The sequence below is a fragment of the Falco biarmicus genome, chromosome 1 (genome assembly GCF_023638135.1).
Source record: "Falco biarmicus isolate bFalBia1 chromosome 1, bFalBia1.pri, whole genome shotgun sequence".
Lineage (NCBI taxonomy): Eukaryota > Metazoa > Chordata > Aves > Falconiformes > Falconidae > Falco > Falco biarmicus.
In genome coordinates, this window is record NC_079288.1 from 102336189 (window position 1) to 102358107 (window position 21919).

The 21919-nt window shown below is 41.7% G+C and overlaps 1 long non-coding RNA gene across 1 annotated transcript; it reads left to right on the top strand.

The window, feature by feature from the left end:
* The first annotated feature begins 1604 nt into the window (after positions 1–1604).
* LOC130154056 (uncharacterized) lies at positions 1605–19543 on the top strand. Its single transcript, XR_008823594.1, has 7 exons — positions 1605–1735; positions 9257–9354; positions 10539–10608; positions 14391–14698; positions 15523–15722; positions 17591–17778; positions 19300–19543. It is a non-coding gene; the product is annotated as an uncharacterized LOC130154056 (long non-coding RNA).
* Positions 19544–21919: the final 2376 nt, after the last annotated feature.

A 21919-nucleotide genomic window follows, 5' to 3' on the forward strand; every position in this document is an offset into this window, starting at 1 on the left:
CTGAAAGCAGTGATAGGCTGTGTTTGTATGCCTGTCAGGTATACATGTCATTCTTTAACTATTAAGTAAAATGAAATCTGGTAACCATGTTTCACATGAATTCCCTACACTTCATCCCTGTTTAGGGAGAAGGAACAGGAGAATACTCCATTTTATAGGAAATATTCTCCTAGCTTTTATCTAGGCCTTTAAATTAGCATTAGTTAAATTATACGTTATCCATATGTCTTTGATCCTCCTTTTTCCCCTTTAATTCATAAATGCCTATTATTTAATTTTTTTCTTGAATGGAAGTGCTTCAGTAATTGCATAGATTAATATGGAGATGCGTATCTGGATTTTTTAAAAGTTTTGTTGTGAGTAGATGTCCTCCTTTACCCTGAAAACTGCAAAGTTACTGAATTTAAAGTACTATGATTTTAAAATAGTTAGACTTATGTGCTTTGCGTAAATGCTGGGTTCAACTTAAAGAGTTTTTTCTTTGTTAAAATGAAAGGTAAGGAATTATTTATTTTTTTTTAAAGATTCCAAATTACTACTATGATGTGAGCTACGTAAAAAATTGGTAGCAAAATTTTTAATACAGAATTTGAAACATTTATGGGAATTGTGGCGATAGCTTAGTGAAACTCAAGGAGAACTAATTGTACCATGTGCTTAACCAGTGCTGTTACTTATATATAATGCTGCTGCTGCTGGCTTTGGTCAGCCACTTAACCGATGGAACTGTAGAATCCTGCTTCTCCTACAGTTGCCTTTTAGCACCTTGGCAAACCTATTTATGCTTTTGAAAAGGTATCAGAAGTCAGCTTTCAAAACGAGGACATTGATACCACTAGTGATATGTTGCAACATTCTGCCTACTGTATAGATGTATTCTCCTACATCTCTAACCTTATGGATAGGGATGAGATGAGGTTTCTGAGTGAGAACAGCAGCTCTGGAGAAAAGATGCAGATATTATGGTACTAATAGTGTTGTCGCACCAACGGAGTCCATTGCCCGTGCACAGTGTCTTTGCAGAGATGGGTGCTAGGTGGTAAATCCACAAAGCTAGCAAACCTTCAACACATAGTAAAACATTTTATACACTTTGAGCAATTGTTTACAGTTAGGTTTAGTCACACAGTTCTCATCGGGTCTTACTAGCAAGGTACAGCATTCCTTGTTTTTTCACTGCATGCTCTGTGGGGAGGGGGCTTTGTTAGTAGGGGCTTCCTTTGCTCAAGGGTGGATCTTTGAGTATGCTAATTAGGATAGTTCACACATAGTTGCAGTAATTTTTTGTCTGGTCTCGCTAACCCTTTGGCTCTCCTTGAGCTTATCCTGTTATGTAAATAAGCCTGACTTATTTACGTCTTGGTCCCTTCTCCCAAGGCCTTGTTCTGCTGTCTGTAACACCCTCTGTTTTCCAGACCGTCTCCTGTTCTGCACTATAGACATTCATATATTTTGTCTAAATTTCAAGTTAACTAACAGACTGACCTTCTACTGATCGCATATCTGTGAGCTGGACAACTACGATAGTGTTGCACTTGGGCAGATTTGGGGTGTTTATCTGTGGAGACAACGTCACTGCCTGATTATGAATGTCAGAACGTGAATGATATACGTACATCTGTGTGCTGCCAGGATATTCTTACACCAAAACAACCTTTTGTATGTGAAACGGCAAGTGAAATGAGACAGCGAAAAGCACCTTATCTAACGGTATTTAACAGCTCCAAAACCACAGGTAAGGAGGTCATGGCATGGCATTGGTATGATAAAGCCCTTTCCAGGGTTCCATCGGATGCAGTGAATTGTTTCTAGGTTTTTAGAGGGTGTTACAGATCTTTTTGAATGTCGGCATTTTGCCTAGGCTGAAGGTATTGGAAGAGTATGTGCGGCACTAGAGTGAATTTTTGGCTGGTAAACTGGCAGCAGAGGGAGCTGGTACTCTGTGCATCTCAAGGGGAAGAGTCCCCTTCGCCGCCCTTAGCAGGGTTCGTCTGCACGGGGTTTGCCTTTCCAGCTTGGGAACAAGGTACACTGAAGCTTCTGGGCAGGGCCTTTAAACCAGATAAGTCTTTTTTTTTTTTTGTATTAAAAACAAAAACAACGTGAGATTTCTTGGGAGACATAAAGAGGGCTGCTGAAAAATGCTTCATGCAGGTTAACAGCTCTGTTAGGGCACCAGATGTTTAGTACGTGAAAGGAGCTTTGTTAGATTTGCTCTTCTCTTCAGTGTGTTTGGCAGTCTTCTGCTTTCTAAGACTTGAGTGGCCCTAGGGTTTGGAGGAAGAAGCACCTTTGTTTTCTTTGGTATTAATGTGTCTGCTGGAGTAAGCAACACGTGGCATATGTACATAAAGAGGAATGTTATGTTTAGGTGTTACATACAGCTAGAGATACGTGTACACCATGTGTTTTCATAAATACATATTCCTGTACACGGATAATCGTGGGTTTGCTGAAGGACTGGCACATCCTTGTCAAGAGGAAGGTGCACATAATGGTTGCCCCAGCAAATATTTGTCAAGTTTAAATGTGGGACTCCATGATCAGCTGTGATAAGCATTTATAGGAAATGCTTTGTATCAATTAATATGATATATCAGACACCATTGGACTATTTCCTGTGTCTTTCTGAAATCCTCATGAGCCCATTTGCTGCAGAAGAGTTGCTGTGCTGAACTCAAGCCAGCTTATTCCTAGTCTTTGTGATTTTTGTGAACTATTGTCACCACCACAGGTAGTCCATTTCAGGTCTGAGCAAATTTGTGCACCATAGGTAAATGTGAGAATTTGTACAGAGAGAAGGTTTTACTCGCGTAAAATTTTAGCATGAGCTTTGCCAGTGAGTTGGATTGCTTCTGCAACACGAATGAATGTTCAGTGTTATTGTAGCAATATGTGGGTGCAGTAGTCTGGTAATCTAAATACTCAGTTCTCCATTTATTCTTGTTTGGTTTACACCCTTTGAATTCTGGTTAAAATCCCACCCAAGGTCTGCCAGTGCAAGTTAAAAGAGAGTGGATGGATATATTTGGAGGTGGATTTCTTCACAGCGTATTTTTAGGTGGAACCTGAGTCTGTAAGAGAGTTGTTGATATAATGCAGCTACCTAGGAGGGAGCCTAAACTCGTGGAGCTGAACTCAGTCAAGTCGTATTCAACTAAGGACAAGTTCCCTGAAGGGGTTCTGTTCTGATAGAACTCAAAATTGCTGAAATATCCTGGCACAGATCCCATGTGGAGTAGGAGTTGGAGCCTTCAGTGTCTGTATTGCTTTTCTATTCCAAAGCCATAATCCAGAGCATGCCTGGAAACATTCCAAGCCATTGTCAAGTATTCGTTAATACTAATGCAACACAGAAGATAATTCTGCAAAGGCGAGAGGACATAGGGTGCAAATGAGAGACAGGTAATAGAAAATCTTGGTTTGTTGGTAATATTTCCAATGTAATGTGTAAATTTAAAAAAAAAAAAAGGTCATAATTTCCCAATTTTAAATGCACTTTGCCTGCCAGTGCCTGCCTAGCCCGGTGCAGGCAGGGTTTCTTCTATATTTGTATAGCCAGGAGAGCCTGCTAATGCACACACTGCTTACTCACCTTCTAAGTTTAGGATTAATGATACTTAAAAGCGTAAGATTTTACACATCATATATGTTTTGTTCTCTGTCTTGAAAATACAACCTAAACTTTGAAAACAGGGCTACAATGTGTTAGTTTTAGCTTTACTTAAAAAAAACCAAACAAACAAAAAAAAAAACCCCAAACTAAATTGCTAGCTTTAATATTTTTGACCTGGAACAAAGACTGTTTGCCTCAAAAATGCACTTCCTTTTTCAGCCATGGTAATTACTCTGTTAAAATATATTAACTGTACAGAAATCCTTGTCTTGATGTTTGATGCTGTTTCTAGTGAAGAGGATCAAAGCTTTGCTGTTTTCCTCCCTATGATGTATGCCTATGGTAACATAATTCTTTTAAGTCTATGTTAAAGAGACAAGGATGGAGCAAAGAAAGATATAGTGATCTGTCTCAGGCCAGCCGAGCTTGTCAGCTGTGGAGAGGAAGCAGTCCCAGTGAGACATCTGCTCCATCCTTTACACTAACCTTACAAGCGGTCCTGTCATGCTAGAAGGTACACTTTCTGCAGATGAGCAAGCGGAGGTGGATTTCTGGAGGAGGAATTGGGAAAACGGAAAACACAGACCTGAAGCTTCTTGAAAAAGGCTATGTAATATTCTTTCCAAATGATACCGTATTATTTAATGTGATACATAGCTCTGGCTTAGCTGTTTCTTCACCTTTTCTGCATGTTTCCCATTCTGGCTTTACTGAAAACAAAGAATTTGTAAGTAAATTACCAAAACTCACTAGTAATAGAAGATTTGACAGTTGAGAAAGGAAGAGAGAGTTTCTTTCTTAACTTCCCTCTACTTATTAGCTTGAAATTGTGTAAGAAAGACAAGTTGGTGAGTGTCACATTCAAGATGCACGTGTCAGTATAATGTAACACCATTTACGGGGTGCTAGAGCGGAGTGCTGCTGTTTGCCGGAGAATTTGATACTTTGTCAGGCCACCTGGTTGTTCTTTGTGGCTGTTTTAGTGGGGAATCCAAATTCTTAATTCAAAGCTGAATTACCAGGGTGGATTCCTTGAAGTGTAAGAATTTTTTCAAGGGCAAAGTGTCAATTTTGACACTTCAGTTCTGTGGTTTCTGGAAAGGAAAAACTGCTTCAGTATTTTTTAATATGCTGCTGTACACACGGGGGTGCTCAAGCTACAGTTCTCCGTGTTAGCTGTTGGGCTGTCAGGGTTCTAAAATCTAGGGCAAGCAGGCAGGCCTCGGATCAAAACGTTTTTCTTCTGTCTTTCATCTTGATGCCGCTTCAGAGCTTAATCAACCCATCCCTTTGCAGTGTACACTGCTTTTCCACCTCGTTGCTGTGTCCCTTTGAAGTAACCCAGTGTTTAACGCTGCTGATCTTTAAAATAATGAAAAGAACTTGCTAGCTGCTCTTTCTTGGCGGGCTGAGGATGCCAAATGGAACTTGGCAGGTGTCAGGACAATCCCTCTTACTGCCGCGTTGTCTTTGCAAAGCCATCCGTTTGTGCAGCCCTGTGGCCAGCTGGCAGGAGGGCTCCGCTTCCTTCTTTCCCTTGTTATTGTTGGACTACCTGTATTGAACTGATCTGACTTATTTCTGACGGTAAATAAAATACCCCTTGTTTCTTTGAAGCTCAGCATAGTGCTAAGAGTAACAGCAGCTGCTGTTCTCATAAGTGAGGGTTGTTGCTCTATTTTTAAAGTTCAAGGGATCACAAGTTAGTATTATCTTAAAAGAAAGGGGAACAGGCCAGTGGGAAATTTGCACTGCATAAAAAGTGGCTAAAAGAATGTCCTTAATTTCTTTTTTTTTTGTTGTTTTTTTTTTAATTAGTCCCCTTCCCGCCCCCCCCCCCCCCCCCCCCCCCCCCCCGACTTTGTGGATTTAGGACCAGTTTAGGCCATGATTTCATAATATTACAACTAGACACATTGCTGGGTCTTTCAGCAGGACAAGTGTGGTCTAGATCAAACTGGACTATGCAATTGCATTTGTGTCAAATTAGAGGATGCAAATACAGAGTTTATGCTGACGTCAGGGCTTTTTCTTGCCAGCGTCGTGCCAGCTGTGGGAGGACAGATGATACTAGATCTAGCAAAATGTTAGTCACGGAAAGGCACTGCAAGCCTGAAGCTACACAATTAACCTGGCAGAAACTTTTGAATGCATGCAAATTGGCAAAGTGAGTTTGTAATAACGGATTGGTGCTTTTCATTGATGTCGCAGTGATGTTTTTGATCAATTTTTGGTGCACACAATTATCCTGTGGTGTTACGGGCTTTTGGTTTTGGTAAGGACTTTTGAAGAAGACAGTGTCAAGTTAGATGCCTAACTTTAGTGCAGATTGAGGTGAGCGCACACATCTGTATGTTCCTTTCAAGAGCTGAGCTTTGTAGACTCCTTAATTAACTTTGCAATTGAAGTAACAGTAAATAACATTTTTTAACCTGCTTGATTTAATATAATCCCCTACTTTGGAGTCCTTCAGGAGAGGCTGCTGCTGCCTTATTTATAGGGACTGGGCTTCTGGATGAAGGTAATAGCTAGACAGAGAGCCCAGATGGCTCTTTATTGCCCCCTGCTTCCCTTATCTGGGGAAGTGAGGGTCCCTCTGGCTGTTGGGAGGATGCTTCTCTGGGTCTCCTTGCACGGTGACCGGTAAGAATTTGCTGCCGTGTGTAGGGTCAGATACTTAAACCTGGTAAGCCTGCTCTCCCTGGCCTTCCGTTCCAACTGCAGTTACTTTGGCAAATACTTCACTGACCAAATTATCCAGTGTTCTACGGTTTTGAACAGGAGTAGATAAAATTATAAGAAAAATGTTGTCTCTGCTTTTACTTAGTTCCATGGTAGAAAATAGCAAAGAAACCTGCAGTATTATCAGCTGCAATGAATGAGAACAGGAATTTAAGCCTATGATTTTCATATGATTTCATGCGCAGACTGGTGAATTGAGACTGTCATTACCTCTGTGAAGTAAATTCTGTTCCACATAGTACTGATGGGAGGGAGGCCAAGGACCATGTAGACTGGTGTAAATCTAAAGAAACTACTAGAACTCAGCAAACCTGTTCTTCTGAATTCTAAGCCTTATGGTTTGAGCCATTTTATTTAAGGTTTTTTTTTTTTCCTTCAAACTAATCCCCAATATTTGTTTTCTTAGTGTATTTTTTCATGCTATGCATGAAAAAATATCAATTAAGTACATTATCTTATGATTTTTTTTATATACAGCTTAGCTTGTTTGCAGGTTATGTGGTGAAACATTTGGACAAAACCCACTTTGTCTTGGATAAATTAAATGCGTGTGACTTGAAGCCCCAGGAAAGGGGGGGGGGGGGGGCAAATAATATTTGTTTCCAAGTTTTCAGATGAACAATTAATGTTTGTATAAAAAGCCAACATGCTTCTGGGGATTTTCGCAAAAAGAAGTAACAAATGTAATTCTATACTCCTGTAGTAAACTGATATGCACGTGATGGAGTATTAAATGCTGGGGATCTAGTTTCAGTTAAGCAGCATATTCGGAAGTTGTCCACATTGTTTGTGCTGGAGACTATTTGAACAGGTCCTTCTACTGTTTAATATATATCACGTATCTACAGAATGATGGGGCTTTTTTTTTTTTAATTTTCGTAAGGATCACAGTTCCCCCAAAGTGAAGGATAATCTTTCCTGTTTGAAAACTGCCCTTTTATTACAGTCCTCAGATGTTATAACGATTGGAGTGTAAAGAAGCTAGCAGTGAGGAATTCTCTCGTTTCTTGCATATTCCAGGGGGAAAACTTAATGTACAACAAATGGTCCTAACTGGCCTGGAAAGAAAGCAGCCATCGTCAACACTCCTAAAAGCAAAGGGTGGAGGAAAGTGGGGATGGCAGTCCTTGTGCCATCCTTCAGGATGGAAGAATTTGTGTGGGAATTGTCATGCTGCTTTTTGCCTTAGAAGCCTGTTGCCTCTGTTCCCCAGCTTGCACCCTTCCCCCTCTCACACTGGGACTCTGCTGCAGTGTGCTGCTTTCAGTTGAGTATTCTGCAGGTGAAGCCTACCAGGCATTTAAATTCTGGAATCTCATGTTCTGACTTTGTGGAGCAAGTACGGTGGGGACAAGAGCTTCGGTTATCTATATAGATCCCTGAGATGGAAGAAAGGCTTTTATCCTGTGCTTAGAGCGTTCCTCTAGCTCTGAGTGTTCATCCCTTACCAATAGCAGATGTTTGAATACAAGTGTGTCCCTGCAGAAATGGAATTTTAACCGTGGCAAGCATTAAAGCAATGAAATCTTCCAGCTCCCAGAACCCCTGGTACTCAAATCCCTTATGAAAAAGTGGGGTATTGTACTGTATGCTCTGAAGTCTAATCATACCAAGCCTTTTTAGGCCTGGAGAGAGGTAGGGAAGGAAGACACGTTTACCTGTGCCAAGTACCTTGCCTTCCTTCAAAGAAATCCCACTTTTGCATCTGCACTTGAACAGTAAAAAGATGTTCTGGGGACTTGTTACGAGAGTACAGCTGGGAAGTTGTGATACTGTCAATCACGAGCGTGATTTTTGGCTTTATGAGTCCAAGGCTCAAATGTGTTAAATGGAGGGACCAGAAAGGTTGAAAAGCCATTTGGTATGTGTATGGGTACCACACCGGTTGTAATGGGAAGAATGTTGTTAATTAGAAACAAATGCCAGTCTTCAGCATCAGCCAGTTTTGAGAAAAGGGGCTGTTGGATGCAGGAGTTTGGTCCTTATGATGTTTGTTTTGTACTTGCCTGGCGACTGTTTCTCAGCGCTGGTCAAAAGTAGTGTGCAGTTGTTCCAGAGTGGATACAATGCAAAACCACAGTAGACAATTGATCCTTGGAAGGGCAAGAGGGTTCAGAAGAGAACTTTGCAGCCAAGTCAGAGCAAGCCAAGAAGTTTTTTGGGTTTTTTTTCCCACTCTCATCTTTTCAGATTTACCTGTTTTACTTTGTGGTGAGATGGGCTGGGAATCTGCAGGCAGAGACATGGTAACTTTGAAGTACTTGAACTTGAGAACATCTGAATGGCTCTAGTCTCCGTTCCTGTGTGATGATGGCTGAGGGCTGTGATGGATGGCCGTTTGTTGTTGGGTGTGTGTTTTTCACTTTGGGAACATGTTTTAGAAAATGATGAGCCATCAACTTTTTCTGATGGGATAACACTTTAAATGTGGATTTTGGTTGAAGTAAAAGGCTGAACTGGATTTGAGAGGTCTAATTGAGGTGCCAGAGCACTTAAGTCCAGTGATTTTCTTTTAGCACCTGAGTTTCAACAGACAACCGACCTCTATACTGATAGAGGTTTTTGAGTCATGGTGAGTAAAGTGTGTAAGGACAAGACACTCTTTAAAAGTCTGAAACATCATTGCTCAAAACAGCAATTGCAGGATAGGTTAGTTGAAGCAGACTGTTAAAAGGATTCAGAGATTTTCCCTCCATGCAAAGTCCTCGCACAATTTTAGTTTCATCACTTTTGATAAAAAGCCTTGCCGTGAGGAGGGGCTTTCCTCATAATCTTGGTTAATATAGCTGCCAGAGAGGGAAAAGTGCTCATAAAGGTGGTTTTTTGAGCTCAAGGTGGTGAATTAGTAAGTTAGCTATTGTTTGCCAGTTAATTCATAGTGTGCATTGTTAATGGCAGGAAAAGACTGTCTTCACAGACAAACTCATCTATGAAGATCCTTCAACAGGATCCCCACCTTTCGGTCACGTTTCATGTTGCTGGCGGGCATGATGAAGGTAAGAAATGTCAGCTAGGACTTCCAAGACAAATGAGTCGGGAGCACAGGGGGCTGACAGTTCCTCTGAAAGAGCCCTGCCTTTTCTAGACCTTGTCTGAGCTGCCAGCACTTGAGGAAAAAAGAAATATTGCTGAAGCTGTAGGGAGACAATGCTCTGAGTATGGTACAGGGCTCTGCCACACATGTATTTCCCTGAGGGTGGGTACTTCAGTGTTTCGATTTTCCTTCATGCCTTTTGTGCTACCTGTCCAAAGCATTTTGTACAGCTGCTAATTTAAAGAGTAGATTCATGTAGGTGAAGTGCTCGGAGTTTGGCATGGTGAGAGACCTTGTTCCTGGTTGGGGTCATAACCACTCCGCTAATCAGAACTGGCAAGAAAGAATATTACTTTTTAATGCGTGGGAGAGGTGGATAACAGTGACTCATTGTCTCACGGTGGGCTCTTCACAACATGGTTTGTTCAGCTGAGAAGGGTCTGTCAGAGCTGTAATCTAAACTATTACACATATGCACTACATTCTACCTCTAAGTCCCTGACATCTCCCTCAGCCCTATCCCAAGCACACGGACCTTGCACTGACCCCTGCCTTCTCTGCCCATCTTGTTACTTTCAGAATTGTAAGTAGTTTCACTGTTGCGGGGTTGAATTTTGTTTACGCTGTTATCAGCTCTGCAGGAATTTGTGGTTTGTAATCTTGGGCAGAGATGCATAGCCTCTAGTAGTTTAGCGATCCTAAGTACGGATCGGGATGCGCGAGCCATTTTCCTTTTCCCCTAAAGGTGAATGGAGTAGAAGGGGTATCCCAAGCAGTTAAACACGTTTCTTTCTGCTGCAGTGTTGCATGGAAGTTCACTCTCTTTGCAGCTGCTGAGTGAAAAATCTGATAGTGTTCCTTTTCTCCTTGAAGCTAGGTCAACTTCCACTGAAAGTTAGTTTTTTAAACACCTTCATGCAGTATTATTTCCATCAGCAAATGAGGCAAGTGGACATTAAGAAACATCTTCCACAAGTGCAGCGTTGCTGTGTGTGTCCATGTCCTGTGATGATGAACTGTAGGGTTCACGCTGTGACGTGTAACCTGGAAGCTGACAGAAGTCACGTCAAGCACCGCAACAGGTAGCGACACCCCATTTTTCCCCATGTTTAGCTGTTTTTATGTTTGTTTTCTCTACACGAAAAGACTTTCCTTCAATTTGGGCAATCGAGCTTGAAGTACTCAGAGGACAGCTGTGAGGAAACATGGAGAAGCGGTAAGCGTTCGGTTCCCAAAGACTCACAGGTTGCACATCAAAAAGGAGAATACGCACACTGGTTGTAACTGCTCAAAGGAAGTCTGTGGCAGAACTGTGACTGGAAATTTGGTCTTCTGCACTTGGATTGAAACAAATTCCAAATAATGTTTTGTAAGTGATACACATCTGTGTCTTTCATACTGCCTGTTATTTCCTTTTCCTGTAAGAAATAGCCAGGTGTTCAAATGATATCCTAGAAAGTACAAGTTCCACTTAAACACTGCACAAACTGAGCAAAGAAGTTTTTCAAATGGAATTAGGATTTACAGATAATGAAGATCTGCTATTTAAATGAAAGTTATTTAATGAAGATCAGCTATTTAAATAGCTGAGCCTTTTTTTCTGCACTCACGACTGTATCATATGACACTTTTAGACTTTGTGAGCCAAAAGATCAGTTTCCATGGCTTGATTCTCCAGGGTCTTTTTACTGTCATTAGTCCCTACATTAAAAAGTGTCTTACGTCTTGCAGGTGATTAACTGATTTCTACTTTGATAAAGTTGAAATATTGGTATGCAAGCTAATTATTTCCAAAGTCTCCTTGCAAAGATAGCCAGCTGCATCACAAATACACTGTTAAATTGGGGGGTGAGAGGGAGAGCAGAAGGAAAAATGCTCTTATAGTTTCATGTGCAGTTCGGAAAATTTTCCAGACTTTACTGTTTATGTAATTGCTTTAATGACACACTGTATATTAGCAAATACACGATTCAGTATGGCAGAAAATAGTGATCCTTAAGGAAGTGAGAGTGCCTCTCCAAATCCTTGTGGAACTACTGCCTACAAAGTGGCTATGGTCTGGCTTCTTTCCACCTTAGTGTACAGTTAGTACCTCAAGCCAAGTGCAGTTATTTGCCCCAGATCACTTATCATAGAGCTACAGAACAGTTTGGGTTGGAAGGGACTTTGAAGACCCTCCAGTTCCCACCCCCTGCCACGGGCAGGGACACCTCCCACCAGCCCAGGCTGCTCCCAGCCCCGTCCAGCCTGGCCTTGAGCACTGCCAGGGATGGGGCACCCACAGCTGCTCTGGGCAGCCTGGGCCGGTGCCTCGCTGCCCTCACAGTGAAGATTTTCTTCTTGATATCTAATCTAAATCTCCCTTCCTTCAGCTTAAAACCATTCCCCCTTGTCCTATTGCTAAGGCCCCTGTAGAAAGCCCGTCCCCCTCTTTCTTACAAAAGAAGGGCTGCAGTAAGGTCTCTGCGGAGCTGGCTCCTCTGGCAGGGCAGTGTGGCAGGGTAAAGGAGCTGCCACGGCTGTGGCGTGCGGAACAGCATGTGTGACGGTCGGGTGGGATGCAGGAGTGCACGCGTGGGCTGTGGATGTGCCTATGTATGGGATGCATTAGGGGCCTTGGTGGAGGCAGAAATTGCAGCCTTCTAGCCAGGAGTGAGAAAGCGTTTGTCCTTCTGAAGACTCAGAAGTTGTTTTAGGCTCCAGGTGGCACCCAGCCCCCCTTTGAGGTGAGTGACCAGGACCCATGGCAGGTAGTGCAGTCTGCTTTCCTGTGGACGGATACACATAGGGGTGACTGGTTCATTTAAAAATGATTGTATGTTACAGAAAAGTATGCTTTTCGGTTTAAGACTGAAGTAGCTTGAATTGAGCAAATGCAGCAGGAACGTAGCAAGCGATCTAAGGTGATAGATGCTATTTATCTGCAGGAATTGATGTGGATAGGACAGTCCTGCCTTCTGCAGTGTTTCCAGCAGCAGCACTCATGGCAAAGCTGGAAGCCATGAGCCAGCTCTGTGACAGCAGGGTCCATTTGGGGGCACTCGGCGGAACATCTTGCTGTAGGCTGAGCGCGCGTGTTACATAAGGAGCAATTCCTTTATTTGAGTCTTGTGTTCTGGGGCCATTTGTATTTAGAACAGTGTGGGATTGACTAGCTTGGGAAACTGAGTGAAGCGTCTGTGCCTGCCCCAGGAGGAGAGATGCTAAGGTAGGGCTTCCATCCTGCTGTTAAGAAGGTAAAAGACCGCTCGCCAGCTCGTGGGTCGTCTTGTACTCAACACCTGTGGGAAACACAAGTGGCCAAGGAAGGAGCAGCTGTGTTCTAATGTGATCCTGGTCGGAAGAAAGTTGAGATGCAGGAATTCAGTTTTGAATAATAGACATAACTGCCCTTAAGGGCTTAAATTAAAACTGAGGCCCTTTTTGTTTTACATGCTTGACACAAGCAGATGGAAATCATATTGAGCATAACTACAGATTTATGTAAGTCAGGAAATATACTTTCTTAAGGAAGTGCGAGTCAGAGGGACTGCGCTGTAAAAATGCCATGCGGGCTAACCTTGGGCAGCTAATAGCACACTTTAATGGGAGCTGCTGCAGGCAGATAAAATTCTCTTCTATACGAGTTTCTGAATGGTTAGGCTAGGAAGGGAGAAAGAAATGTGGAACTTGAGCCCTTTTTGTCTAGAAAATAGGTAAATGATTAAATCTTCTAATAGGGAAAGTCAGTTGCTTAGAAATGTATCCAGTAAAATAGAAATAGTGGTGGTACTCTCTAGGCACATGATTTCTGCTTTGAGAAAGAGTTTGATGTTGAGAGTTGGCAAAGAAATTTTGGGAGGTTTCATATCAATGTAACTTAAATGTGCCTTTTGTCTAGGCAAATCTAAAGGGACTTGCCTTTTTGAGCACTCGCGTTCTTTGTGCGTTTTGAAGTCTAGCTGGTGTCCATGTCACAAAACAAGACTTTTTAGATTATTTTTTTTTTTAAGGTTCTGTAAAGCAGACGAACTTAAAACTCCAGACAGCTTCTGAAAATGTTCTCAGTTATGCCTAAACATGACACTATTATTCAAACTTAGGATTTATTCTCGGGTAAAATTCCAATTAAATTTGCCTACAACACCATCCTGCCCTTGAGTTCCATGTCATACTGCTGTGTGTGTGTGTTTTCTTTTTTCCTTTTTTTTTCTTTTCTTTTTTTTTTTTTTTTTTTGAAAGCCAGCGGCTTTTGAACACCTTTCGGGTTTGTGAGGGTTCTGTGTTGTTTTTTTTTAAATGTGTCTCTCCTGCTATTCAGTGTTGAAGCCAGAACTGGGCTTTTTACCTTTTTTGTAGGTGTCCATGTGATTCATGTTTTTCACTAATTAAAATACTACATACTTTTGACACTCAGCTGTATGGAACTATTTCTGTTCCCCAGAATTACAACTGAGTCAATGGGTCCTTACCTGCTTTTGTAAATGGAGAAGATCCAGCTTTGTCAGATGGAAGATATAAGGGAGTGGAGCCAGGTCCATCGGTTCAGAAATGGTGCCATTTGCAAAGCTGCACCAATTTCCATCTGTGATCGCTGTGCAGTTCATGTTTTTGTTTAGTTACTGCCTGTATAAGTGCTTGCTCCATAGAGTGCAACTAATAATTCTCTTTTATTTTACAAAGTAAACAACCTCAGATGAATTGGATAATAAAAGCTTTGCTATGCTTGCATTTTTCTACTTTTATATGCTATTACTGGAAGGCTGAGAGATAAGCTTTGTTTGGAGATACTTAGGATAATGATTTCGGCAATAAGCCCCCAGAGAAGGACTATGCAATGACTGCAATTTTTAAAAAATATATGGTGACCTTTTCCCCTTCAGATGCAGATTATCTAGAAGGAACTAATTGTAGAAATCGGGAGAAAATAGGAGCAGCGATGCTTTAAAATGCTTCAAGGCAGCATGCCGGCTTATTAATAACTAGCGCTGCAGGTACTTCTGTTTCTCTTTTCTGCAGCATGGTGATGTTGACGTGAAGATGTCAAGATGGAACAGAATGCAGTTGACAGATTGTGAGAGCTTGGAGCTTTGGCGTGTTTACTTTTCCAGTGCAGCCAACCCCCTTAAGCAATGGCACTGAAATAAGAACAGTCAGGCTTGGGAGTAAGTATATATCATGTTGTTTGTTGTCACAAGCTATATGCTCCTGTGACAACTCAAAGTTTGGATTGAAGATCTCTGTGGAAAATCAGGCTAAAGTCTGGGAGCTGCTGAAATGCAGAAGTGAGGACTTGACCATAACATAGTCTTTTAAAAATCCTAAAGGTAGGGAAAACTAATTCTGATATTCTGGACAATTGAAATTTGTTTGGTGCTTTGGGCTTTTATAATATTTCTTCTCAAAGTCCTATGAGGTGAGATGATGTTCTTATGGTATTAAATAATGCAAAACGCAAATTTTTGTGGTGCAGGCTTGAGCAAAGGAGCTGCTGTGTTAGTGTGCTGGCATTGTCACAGCTGTCAGCATCCCTGGGTTTGTAATGGTTTCTGACTTGCCTCTGTGTTATTTTGGTGAGCATCACTGTGATCTTTTATGGACCTATAGTCAAACAGCGTTTTCCAGTCCTTGTGAAAGCCCTATGGTCCTCTCTCAAAATATGGCTCACTTCCCCCACCCACACCCCCGCCTTGATCGGTCACTCATTTTCTGACCTGAAAAATTAAGGCAGGTTGCCCAAATGAGCATGTGCCCTCACCATCAGTTACTGCATGTCCTTTGATAGGTAACTCGGGCTGTGGCAGCTGCAATATGGTCTCGCTCGGTTTCATTTGCAGTGAAAGGAGATGGTGAAGTGAAGGTGCATCAGGTGAGACTTTTCCCCACGCATACAAATGCAGCACCTTTCCTTGGCTAAACTGGCGCGTGGTAATTGAGCCCAGAGCCAATTCCAAAGTTTTTGCAAAAGGATCTTGGCCAAGGCTGTTGATTTTTATGCTTCACTTGACTAAATTCATCCTTCCAGAGGCTCTCTGAAATCCTGAATCTGCTGATGCCAGCAGGAATTTTGTGACTGACTTCAGTGGGATAAGGATTTCATCCTGTTCTTTTTCTTTTTTCTTTCTTCTTCCTTTTTTTCCCCTTTTTCCAGACAGGTTGAAGTCGGATCAGTTACCGCTCCCTTGGGTGGTAGTTCTCTGTGGAATGTGCTGGTCTTCTAAGCTGTGACACTGGGATGCTGGAATGGGCACTGAGTGATGAGGACAGGTCCTCAGGCTTTGATATCGGTGATGTGCTGAGAACAGCCTGTGGTTTATGAAGTTTTCTCTCAACCACACGATACCCTATGTGGTAATTCACCTAGAATGTTGGCTTTAATTTCTGCTAGCTTAATAATATACTTCTACATTATGTTACTCTTGAGTAGGTCTGCACGGATAAGGATGTTAATTTCATGTTAATTTGAAGTCATTTGAGATGGAAGAAGTAGAGGCAAAATCATTGGACAATTATATATGAATTTTCAGAAGAGAGGGTGTTAGAGTAGGTAATTAATAAGTGATTGAGGGTCACAAACAACACGGTGATTGTTTGCTGTGAGTTTTATTTTCCAGTGGAATCTGGATATGTTCAAACAGTCTGGAAACCCTGGGAAAAGAGGATTCTGCCTAAAAACCAAGCAGAGTTGGAGCAAGCTATAAGATAGGGGCCTCAATATGGATTGAGCTTACTAATTAAAAAATTCAGTTTTATGTGAAAGTTGTTATTCTTTCCACACAGTGAACAGTCACTACTTTGGTTATGAATACCTAAAAAAAAAAAAAAAAAATCAATACATTAAAAAAAAATATTTTTCTCCATCTAAAGCTCAGTAATTTCACTGGGCAGCCTGCTTACTTCCATTCTGAAAATGGGTCAGAGTCACTGTAACATTTTGTCATTCATGTGAATTGTAACTTTTGTGCTATTGGAGGTATCTAGGATTACTTACCTGGTATTTTTCAGAGCAGGATTTCTGGAGCACTTTGTAGCATTCTTCATTCTGTGCCCTTATACTGTTTTTCTTTTTATTCATGAGCTGGTCAAAAAATAAGCAAGCATCAGTATGACAGGACAAATTTTTAGATTATTGGTGACTGTGATGAGATTGTGCCACAAGAAAATGACAGATGATTAATTCAGTCAGGTAAAAAAAGCAAAATGTATTAACGTTTACTCCAAGCCTCGCTTGCCCCAACAGTCTGGGTATTTTTTTAAATTTAAATTTAATTAAATTTAAATTATTTTTTTAATTGCCCTTTGATTTCTCCTCCTTACCATTTATTTGCTGCCTGATAATTTTGTGAGCGGCTGAGATGCAGATAGCAAAACCAAAAGACCCAACCAAACCCAAAAATGTTCTTGTGCTTTTATCGCTGCTAGATTTCACTTGTGAAGTGGAACTGCAGCCTACTGTACAATTTGCTTTACTGTGTTTTCTGAAATGGAGACACAAATGGAGAACAGTGATGCAGTTCTCAAGAAAGAGAAGTGTCTGTGGTTGTGCATCACTGAAGTTCCCCTTTCTGATGGGAGCTAGCTAAAGAGAAGATGCAGGTTCCCCTAAGACAGCACAAAACTGTTGGGGATGGATGGGAATGTTTGGAACTGGAAAGACAGACCAAAGCCTTCTACAAACTTGTATTTTGCATGGTCAGTGAGAGATTTTAACCCTGAGTTAGTGTGCCTTGTAACTCTCTCCCCCTGTCCTTTAAAAAAGCCAGGCCTCTTTGAACTTTGCCAAATGAAGGTCCAAAATGAGTCACCTGGCAAAGAGTTGGCTGGGTGAGCGATGCGGTGCACGAGCAAAGAGCAGAGATCCTTCCCAACAACAGCTGCCCGGCAGACCTGGGCCGGGGTGGCGCTTCAGTTGTTACCTTGGAGAACTGGCCAGGTAGCCCTTCCCCCGCACAAAACCCCTGCAAACAAAGATGTGTTGAGGTGTGAAACTTTGGAAGGATCACGAGTAACTGTGGAATCCATACTTTGTAATGCTCACTGCATAAGTAAACCCGTAGTATTTCTTGAGACTATTAAACAGATCTGTGAAGATAAGAGGCGTTAGGCTCACATCTGTAGAGTTCTGCTTTTCTAACATATGCTGAGCTTGTAGTTGTCTCACTTGCTTTATCAAAGAAACTTATAAGGAATTATTAAGCCCTTTCTTCTTGTCCTTTAAGCTTTAGGTCTGTACGGGTGGTGGTAATAATGTGAATACGAGCAATATGCCAACCGCTGGACACAGCTGAATGCAAAGGGAAAGGAGGATTTTCTGGAGAGCAGTGTCTAGGGCAGAAGACTGATATTTGAAATGCTAATAGTGGCTAGGAGCCAGCATACTGTTAATAGCAAACTGTTTTCTTTGGAGGTAAGCACGGCCCTTGCTAATACGTCTTTGTTTTTAATACTTATTGGTACTAAAAAGCCCTCCATGCAGAAACTGAACTAATATTTGGCAAACAAGATGAAGACAGCATCTGAAGGTCCTGAATGATACAAAGATTGTTTCTTTTTTCATGCTTCTGAATATGCTATGATTTGGAGTAGCACACAGAAAAGAAACACATCTCATGTTGTATCTGTATAACGACTGCCAAAAATATTGAAATAATTTACCAACAGTTATTTTTCTCCATAAAGGTTTATGGCTAAGCATTGCAGCATTCTTGGTAGAATCCTTTCTTACTGTTTCTGTCTAAATATTTCTGTTTTATGGAAGGAAGTTGAGCAAATAAACCGCTCGTCATCATAGCTCTCTCTAAGTTTAGGATATCCTTCCAGTTGCAAAAGAAGTCCTTTAAGAGGTCAGCTATATATTAGCTTTGTCTGAAGTTTATCACAGATTAAAACCCCATGGCTTATTTTAGGAAGGCTTTTTACTTTGTTTTGGGAACCTCTTTCTTCAGATGCTCTCTGTAGACCTTTGGATTGCAGGCAGCGTTCATGTCGGGGTCAGATGGACGTTCTGTTCTTATGTCTGTCCCAAACCTATCTGGAGATACTGTCGTGCTGGGTACAGAAGCTGCCGACCTGCAGCAGTTTTTCTGCTTAAGCTTAATTGGTATTCCAAGCTTGCAGCTTGTGTTATCTTTTATTGCTGAAACTTGATGTTAAGATGCTGAGTGTCTTTGTAAACCCCAGGATAAGCTAACCTCTAAGCAGTATAAGCAGGAGAATATATTGCTTTTACAGAAGTAAGACTGCTAATGTGGAACTACATATATGTTAGTATTTCTGCCTACATAAACATGTGTATGTGTATGTATACATGGAAACAACTTTTATTTATTCAGTCCGAACAGGAGAGACTCTGCCAAACTCAAATGCAAATATCAAAAGATCATCTTGGATGTGGTAACACACCCAGAATAATTCAAACGGTTTGGGGATTTTTTTTGTTTGTGGTTTTGGGTGTTTGTTTTTCCACATGTGATGGGAAATAATGGTAGTTTTGCGGATATTTTTTGGTTTTTTCTTTATAGTCATCCCAGGGCTCTTTTTTTGGTATGCTGGTATTTGCACAGCCACTGAAGGCTGATTATGACTAAATTCAGCAGATGGCTCGCAGAAGACATGAGCTTTAACACTGGGTGATGGAACTGCGGCATTATTCACAGTAACCACCAGCCACACACCTGCACTGCTGCCTCTAGTCATTTGTGCGTAGCTGTCCTGTTTGTTGCCTGTATGGGGTCCTTTTTCCAAGGTGGTGTGAAGTCAGGTGTATTTTTGGTTAGTTCAAAGCCATAACAAGATACTGTTAATAAATAGATATTAATTAAAGAAACACAGCTGTATGTAGAGACACCTCATATACCACAGTAGACGGGTAGTTTCTATGAGGCTCCACGTACTGGCTCCCACTCTGACATCCATGTCTTGTGTTCAGAGCTGTCATACGGGAGAGTCTTGGCAAGTGACCCACCTCTGCCGTCAGTTCGGGGTCCCCATCCCCGAGTGCTACAGAAGAGCTCTAGGAGGGAATATCTGCGTCTGGGGTACCTTCTCTGCCTGCTCACCACTGTGGCTAAAGTCACCAGCCCCCTCAGTGCAGGTAAGAGTGCTGTTTGCTCTGCGTCTCCTTTGAGTGAGGCTTCTGATGGAACCAAGGCAGCAGTCTTGCCTGGGCAGAGCCGCAGGGAATGATGAGCTAGTCTAGCTAAAAGAGCAGTACATCTTTTAAAAGCAATTCCCTGGAGTTGTGAGGGAGATCTTGGACTTACTAACTACTCGCACCAAATGCCTCTGCCCAGTGGCTGTCTTGTCGGAGTGCTGAGCTCTGCCTTTGTGACAAGGACACTGAGCATGCGCTATGCTTTGATAATCCGTGTTTCTGTGATGCCTGTACAAGAAGGATACCCTGTGGCTCTTTTCCTTGACAGCAGCCAGCAGGTGGGGCATATAGGAGTTCAATAGCACCAGGCACAGCGACTCTTGAAATCCTGCCCCAGAGGTAAAGTCCTTGTGTAGAACTCGGGGTGGTTTCCAGTATTTGGAGCCACGTTCCAGGCAGCGGCAAAGGCGGCAGCTGGTCGATGTAACGCTCTTCCCCTGCCCCCTCGAAGCTGGGGCAAGCACTGAGAGCACGGCCACTGAGGGTGAAAGGCAGTAGACTTGAAGCTCAGAAAGCAAAGGTTACCCTTGTACCTTTTCCTCATTTCTTATTGATCATTTTAATTCTCAGATTTTTATACCAACTGGTAAGGTTGTTGTGGCGGACATAGTCTTTTAGCATGTGTATGTACTTTGCATACTACAAAATACCTTTGACCACTGCTAGTGCTCCAAGGCAGATGCTGCAACACAAATCATAATTTACATAGTTCTTCTGCACGGAGATAAAGTTTAAAATTAATTCTAGGTAATGGCACACACACAAGCTATTCTATACTGCATTTCAATGCAGATATTGAAATGCCTTTAGAAATTAATCACATAAAATCAAGTAAGCTTACGTTATCACTGGGGAAAAGAAAGCCCTCTAGCAACAATTATGTGTACATTTTTGAATAATGTTTCCTGAATGTGGTGGCTATGCTTCATGAACCATGTATGTACTTCATTTGCATGAGGGTGTCTCTATAGACTGATGTAAAACGAGAGGTGTGCAGATAGTCCTGGACTTCTACAGCTTGGGATTGGTTGGACTTGTAGAGGAATCTAGGTAATTAGAGCCTAGTAGTACTTCTGTGTGCTTAAGAAAAAAACCCAACTGCTTCCAAGTAAAGTTTTCCACTGGCCCTGTTTACATTAAGCCAAAATTACACACCATCTTTGTCAAGTCTTTGGCTACAATAGAACATTGTGCCTCTCTCAGAGGACTGGAATCCTTAGAAGCGATTTTGGTTTAGAAGAAAAGGGAAATGTGTTTGGAATTAAAGCAGAGAACAACTTGATCGTTTCATATGAAAAGGTGGAGATTGTGGGCAAATAGTTCTGGAAAACCATAGTCAAAGGGGTGGTGCAGCATTGCTAGTAAGCCCTTGGTGTTGGTGAAAGGTGTTAACATGTACTGAGGAATTACATTCCTCACTGTACAATTGCAACCTAGGCCTCTCTTTGCTAGAGATTAAATGGAAAAAAACCCCACTGAATACTACATTCAAACAAGGTTGTGCTGTATACCTATGTAACAATCTTCTTGTGAGATATATATATATACACATGAAAACAAAGTTGTATTTATTCCCTGGTAGACTTTGTTAGGATCCCTTTCTGAATTATATATATGAGTAATAATTTTTTTAACTCATCTTCTTATAGTAGGCAGGAGAGAAGAAAAAAAAAAAAAAAGAAAAACCCTGGTTACCAAAATAAAAGTTAAGTGTGAAGTGGCTATGACTGGAATTTGTTTCAGAACCTGTATTACACAGGTGACTGTGACATTGGATGTGCCCTTGTATCGTTTAGAAAGAGAAGTATTAGATTTCCCTGTCTGGCTGGGAAGCACGGTTATTTTTTTACTCCTCCCCTTGGGGCCTAAACCAGTGTTTCATATTGAGTGTAGGGATCTCTTTGCCTTCACATCCCACATCCCACATAAAAGCAGCACCGTTTTATGGACTCTGTGTTAGCTTTTTGTGGATTTCATGTCTGGATGAACCGTAGGTTTGTTAGAATTACATGTGTGGCTGAAAGATTGCAAAATTTTGTATTTGTATCTGTGTGTGGTATTTTTAAACAGAAGTTTCAAGCAAGGATCTGCAGTAGTCCCACAAGTGATGGCAAAGAAAAGTGGGAAAATGTTGGTGTGTAACATTAGAGTCAGTAGTGTGCATTAAATATGAATTTATGCACATGCTGTAATGTGTGTATTGAATGAGAGGGGGGAGGTGGGAAAAATCTTGCTGCGTAGACCTGGAGTTGGGGGACCTTGGCTGTGCTTCTGGTCTGCTGCTGCGTGACCTTCAGTGGTCACTGCCCTGAGTTCAACAGTCGCTGAGTTTTTGCTTTTCTGCTTGCTTTCTTGCACTTTCTCTGGCCTACTGTGGTTGTAAAGTTTCCTAACC